Source organism: Rhipicephalus sanguineus, chromosome 9 (genome assembly GCF_013339695.2).
Source record: "Rhipicephalus sanguineus isolate Rsan-2018 chromosome 9, BIME_Rsan_1.4, whole genome shotgun sequence".
NCBI classification, from domain to species: Eukaryota; Metazoa; Arthropoda; class Arachnida; order Ixodida; family Ixodidae; genus Rhipicephalus; species Rhipicephalus sanguineus.
In genome coordinates, this window is record NC_051184.2 from 28,219,843 (window position 1) to 28,226,419 (window position 6,577).

Here is a 6,577-nt window from a genome sequence, read left to right on the forward strand (position 1 = left end):
TTCTTTCTGCAGTAAGTCAGAGCACGACTGGAGTAAGCGAACGACTCGTTCGCGTGCGTTGGTGTCCCGTTGCAGGAGAACGGCACCGAGACCACGACCGCTAGCGTCAGTGTGGAGGATGGTTGGTGCGCCTGGATCGAAGTGGCACAGTACTGGGTCGGATGTCAGGGCTTGCTTCAACGCCAAGAAAGCCCTTTCACAGCTTTCGCACCACGAAGGGCGCGTTACTTGCGAGCAGTTGATGGAGCGGAGACGCAAGCTCTGCGAAGTCGCGTATGAGCGCCGGAAGTACGATGCCAAGCCGAGAAAACTGCGCAGGTCCTTTTGACGCAGCGGACGGGAAACTCAAGGACAGCAGCAAGCTCTCTCAGGATCCGGCCGAATCCCTTCTTGTGCTGACTAAGTGCCCGAGAACCTTGATGGTCTTGCTGGCGAAGCTACATTTTTTTGTATTCAGCTGCAGGCCAGCTTTGCAAGGCAGGCTAGGACTTCTTCGAGACGTTGCAGATGTTGCGGGAACGTGGACGAAAACACTACTAGTCGTCGAGATAACATAAGCAGGTTTTCCACTTCAACCGCGCAGTACGCTGTCGATCATGCGTTCGAAGGTAGCGGGCGCATTACAAAGTCCGAAAGGCATTACATTAAATTCATACAGCCCATCTGGGGTGGAAAAAAGCGGTCTTCTCTCTGTCTGGTTCGGACATTGGTATTTGCCAGCAGCCGGATCAGAGATGAAGGCTAGAAAAATATTCGGCGCCATCTAAAGAATCCAGTGCGTTGTGGATCCATGGCAGGGGTAAACATCTTTGCGCGTTATCTTGTTCAGCGCACGGTAATCGACGCAAAAACGTACTGTTCCATCTTTCTTTTGCACTAAAACTGGGGACGACCAGGGGCTCGAGGAAGGACGTATGATATTCCGTCGAAGCATGTCTGAGACGTTTTCCTCGATGATCTTGCGCTCTGCCAGAGACACGCGATACGGGCGCCGGTGAATAATACGAGAGCCGTCAGTCTGAATGCGGTGAGTAGCGGCAGTGGTCATACCAAGGGCGGGTGAATTAATGTCGAACAGAGAACGATGCCGGTTCAATAAGGTGAGTAAATCTTGACTCTGGGCTGCTGTCAGGTCAGGGCTTATGGTGGTCGACAAAGGTGTAGAAGGGTTCAGTGGCGGCGAGCTTGACTCCGGTAGTTCTTCTTGACGCGGAAGGAACAAAACTGCAACGGGATGAAGGTCAACCGCGCAAGTGACTGTGATCCACAGGGCAGCATTAAGGTTCGGGGGTTTGATTTAGTGCAGTAAGCAAGGCAGACCCGTGAGAGAAGCGAATAAGCCCTGGAAACAATAGAATGCCTCGATGTAGGGTGTGACCGTAAGGTAGCACGAGCACGTCACCATCCACAATGTTGTGGGAATTAACGCTGATTATTTCTTCTCTAGATGGCCAAAGCACATAATCTGAGGTGGTGACGAGGCGAATGCGCCCCTCGTGTTCAGACAAAGAAGAGTCAGTGGCATTGAGCTGTATGAGGCCTGACGACAAGATATAGAAGCGGATGCAGAACACAAGAAGTCACCCCAAAATTAGTGCGTGGGTGCACTCACGCAAAACAGCAAATACTATATGATGACGAATACCATCTATGCAAACACGAACCGTACACTGTGCCAGTGGGCGTATGATGGCGTTCGTCGCTGCACGGAGAGATGGGCCGCAATAAGGCGTGGTCACTTTTCTGAGGCGAGAACAAAAGTCAGCGCGAATAATCGAAATAGCAGCGCCAGTATCCACAAGAGCTTCGACACGTACCCTTCTACGAACACTACTAATAAGTTCGATGGTCGCTCTGGAGGAATTGTTGGCTGTCCGGCGGATGCAGTTTCCCCTCCTAAAACTGCATCGGGGAGTTTTCCGAGTGGGCGTTTGAGAATTGGGAGGCGGGTCGCAGAGGCGACACTGAACGGCGGCGTGGAGATGGTGACCGGCGGCGAGACTCACGAGAATTCCCAGACTGTCAACACTGTAAGGAGGAGGGAGGGTGAACGGCGAAGGAAGAGCGGTAAGGCGTTCGTTGGTAGCTCGCGGGTGGACGGACGCCCGTGCGTTCCTCGGGAGCGTAGCCACGTTGCTCGTCCTGTTGGCGCCGTCTGCAAAACCGAGAGATGTGTCCTCGGTAGCCACAGTAATAACAGATGGGTCGAGGAGGTCGTTGTGCGGTATAATAAGGCTGTAGACGCATCGGTTGTGACAACGAAGCCATAGGTGCATGGTCTCCTGGTGTAGGCGCAGGGACGGGGGTGGCTGCAGAGAGCGCCGCAACATCGGCGTACGTTGGCACCTGACGCGCGCAGGGACCGTCGGAACACGGTAGACGTGATGCGGCCGCTATCTCTTGCTTAATGATGTCCGCAAGTTGGTTGGAGCTGAAGGTAGAGGAGATTGCGGAGCGCAGGAAGAGCAACGCCCATGAAGCTCTTCACGAACGATGTCACGGATCAGCGAACGTAAGTCCAGGGCCGCAGGAAGACGAACGTCCGAGGTGTCGTAGCATAGGCGAAGAGACTGGAGTTCGTCAAGTCGCTGGCAAATGGTGATGACGTCCTGAGTGGTGGCAGGATTTTGCATAGCAAGGGCGTTAAAGGCGACGGTGTATGCCTTTAATAATATGGCGTATGTGATCGGTCTGGGACATGGCGGAGTTGACACGCTTGCACAGTGCAAGGACATCCTCAATGTACGAGGTGTACGATTCACCGGGCAGTTGAATGCGTTCAGCCAGCTTCTTCTTCGCTGCCTCAGCACGAACTGTGGGGGCACCGAAATCTGACGAAGCTGCTGCGTGAACGTGTCCCAGTCGGGAAGATCTGGTTGATGGTTCAAGAACCAGGTTTTGGCGACATCACACAGGTAGAAGGGGACGTTTCGCAACTTCTGTGGGTTGTCCCACCTGTTCAAGTCGCTGACAAGGTCGAAGTTTTGTAGCCAGTCTTCGACGTCATCCCCTCGTAGACCAGAGAAGACCGGCGGATCACGCTGGCGGCTGTTATTGGCCAGAGCGAGGCTGAAGGCGGAGGCTGTAGTGGGCCGGTGGCGTCGGACGTACCAGGATTTTCGTGAGCGGCCATGGCAGGTGGTAGTACACGACGACCCGAGCGGAGCTCCAGCGAGATGAGCGAGAGGGGACTGGGGACCGAAAAGCACCATCCACCACTTATAAGGAACCGCTTTATTCGAGTCGAGCTCGAGCTGACACACACTGATGATGATATCTACAGATGAGGAAGTTGTACAAATGATGATGATTTGTCCAGTTGACAAAGAAGAATCAGTGACTGCGCTCACAATATACATGTGCCTCATAATAGACACTTTTAGTTGGGCGTACGTAACGAGCCCACGTATGCGGCACGATACGTTGCGTAAGCTGCATGCGAAGCGCTCAACGACACTTTTAGTTCCCCGTATTGCCGTACCGAGATGCGTTTGGTTCAACTGGACGTATGTTATTAGAAATAAAACAGCTTTTGGGTGCTTTTTAGCGCCCTCGCGTAGTAGCGGCCGTCATAATGGCCACTAGCATCCAAGCCAAGGCGAATCGTTTTTTGGATCCATGGTCTACGTCGGTTTGTTCAGTTACGCGAGGTTTTGCATGTGCGTGCGCTTTTACCGTGTGTTTGGTCACGTTGCGTGCGTTTGAACAGACTGTGTTGACCATTGCTACTGTACCGGACCTACGAACATCAATTAATAGCAAGTTGCACAACGACTAACGCACCCTATTTGTACCGTGTTCGGAAACAACCATCCAGACTTACTTTTTTTGGTTTCGCTGATCATTCTCCGATCTCCGAGTACCGTGCCAGCAACAGGTTTCAGGCGCTCGCGCACACAGCGCGCTGTAAAAGGTTTTTTCAGGGCTTCCCTGAGGCGCCAAGCTATCTCTTCCCACTGCTCCGGGTGCCTAAACGGATCGCTAGTTTGTATTTCCGCTAGCAGCGCAATATCATCGCTCAAAGTAAAATAAACTCGATTTGGGCCGGCTTTGTTGCTCTCTGCGTTCGACGCCATCGCTGCCGTTTTGCTATCTGGTTCTTATATCAATCGAGATATCGCGAGAGCGTCACGCCGCGTACGCTTCGCCTGGTCACGTTTACGCACGCCGCGTTTTTTATCGGGCGTACGCGCGCATCTCTGGAATCGATGCGTTACGTACTGCACATGCGCAGTTCTCTCCCGTGGCAGTGCTGCGTACGTGGGCTCGATACGTACGCCCAACTAAAAGTGTCTAATATGTATACCGTGTGTGTGTCGTTGGAGCAGCAGTAAGCATGATAAGCTAATCCTAGACAGTCAGGAAAGCTAAGAACAATCAGCTGAACCTTTGCTAACGCTACGTTATCCTGGCATAGCAGAGCTAAGCCACTGCAACATTTTTTTTATTTGGAAATCTGATCTTTTGTCGAGGTTTCTTGTCATTTCACGTTCCCACGTTTTGTTGTTACCTGGATATAAACGCATGGCCGTCGTTGTTGCCTGTAGCAACTGAAGTGTTGCGCTGCTAAGCAGGTGTGTGAACGTCTAATCCCCGGCATGGGGGAAAGCAAAAGTTAGGAGGCGGCACTGCGAAATACTGTCACGCGGTCGTGACAGTGAAGAAGACGGCAGTCGGGCTTATATTAAAGACGAAACTCCTTATTGGGCGAACTTGTGCCGAGGCATATCGAAAAGTCAAAGTATACAAGCAATGCACGCTCTACACCGATAGCAGCGATTACAGTCGTCGGCCGTCGGTAATCTGCTCGTCTGTGAAGTGCGTGGGATTTTTATACACGCCTTATCGAATCTTCCAGCGTTATCGCTAACGTTCGCGTTAGCTCTAGAATAAACTCGGTTTCGCGAATCCTGCGCGTAATCCTAAAAAAAAAAAAACAATCTGAAACAATCGGGAAGTTTCTAAGCATTGCGGCGCGGCCTGCGACGAGCGGTGGTAGTACTTCTTGAGGGTAAAACGGAATCACATATAAAATAAAGGAATAAGCGAGCGTGGCAATACCAAAGAAAGAAAGAAAGAAAGAAAGAAAGAAAGAAAGAAAGAAAGAAAGAAAGAAAGAAAGAAAGAAAGAAAGGGGCTGTAGGTCAGGTGCGCACGCGCCGAACTTCATAAAAGAGCTTTGCCTGCTGAGTGCAGTTATAAATGCAAAATTATGCCGCCTCATGTAAAAAGCTTGCTTGCTTTCTATCCCCCTTACGTTTTATTGATGTCTGTTCGTGCCATTGGTGCACGAGTGAATTTTATTGCGATATCAGTAGGACGCTCTGTCTATTTAAATAACTTTATTTGGTCCTGAGGAGGCGATGGCCCTCTACGGGCCCTCGTCTGCGGGCCGCGCCCACGACGGGACTGGGAGTTGAAACTCGACGGCCAGGTCGTGAGCATTTTGGACGGCCCGAAGTTGGTCGTCCTCGTGGGGATTTGTGAGGAGTGTGTCCCAGTCCTTTTCTGTGGTTGGACACCCGTCGTCCGCGCACAACTCGGGGCATTGCCACAGCATGTGTGGTAAGTTAAATCGCAGTATGCCGCATCGGTGGCATCCCGGCCTTAGTTCGCTTATGAATCTTGCATAAACTGCCGGTGAGGGATATGCTGCTGTCTACGGCTCCAAGCGAAAATCCATAATTGACGTCAATGAGGTGGTCTGTTTAAAGTTAAATTTAAATTTAAAGTTCAAAGCTAAAGTTAAAATTCGACAAGGTCCAGCTTCAATAAGAAGTTGGAAGCACCGGTGAAGCCTGTCGATGGCTGGTCGCTTCGCGTGCACTGTCTCCAGTCTCCGCGGTTCAGTTCTGTTCGCGCTCTTTACCACGCCAGCGCTTTGAAAGCCAGCGTTCGCAGTCATCAAGCGAAATTACCGTGTTCTTCTTTGCATGTGCGCGCCTGAAGTCATGCCCGGTAATTATTTACTATGTGTCACCCAGTACGCTGCTGTTACATGCAGAACCGATAAAACTACGAATCTCACTTTGCATAGCGTTTTTGTGTATTGCTATCGATGCCAGTTTCTCGCTTTTCGGGCGATACGGCGACTTGTTCGCACCAACGACACATTGTCACTTGGTTGGCACCTTAATGCTGCAACATTTCTTGGTACACTGAGCTTAATGCCTGGAAATGCTGATCTAAACCCGTGAAGCTTTGCGCCAAGGTCGTAGTGGTGGTTTTGGTATGCTGGAGTAAAGTCTCACGTATGATGGCTCGGCAAGGCAAGTATTGGACACGCAATTTCCGCGCTAATTGTTTTTTTTGTGTCTACAGCCTACCGCATGACCGCATCGCATTGTTCGAACGTAACACGCCAGAATTTCGTTAAATTATTTACATGCTAGCCCCTCGACAATTCACGCTTTCTATCTCACTTCCCATCAACATCTGATTTAAAGAAATCACTTCCGCGCTTCATTTGTACAGTCGGGGACAAAATTTTATGTTTAATAGTGCTAATTTTAGCTGATACCCACGTGGGAGACATAAGGCCCGGTCGGCGAAAGCTCTGCAGGACTACCACTAAAGT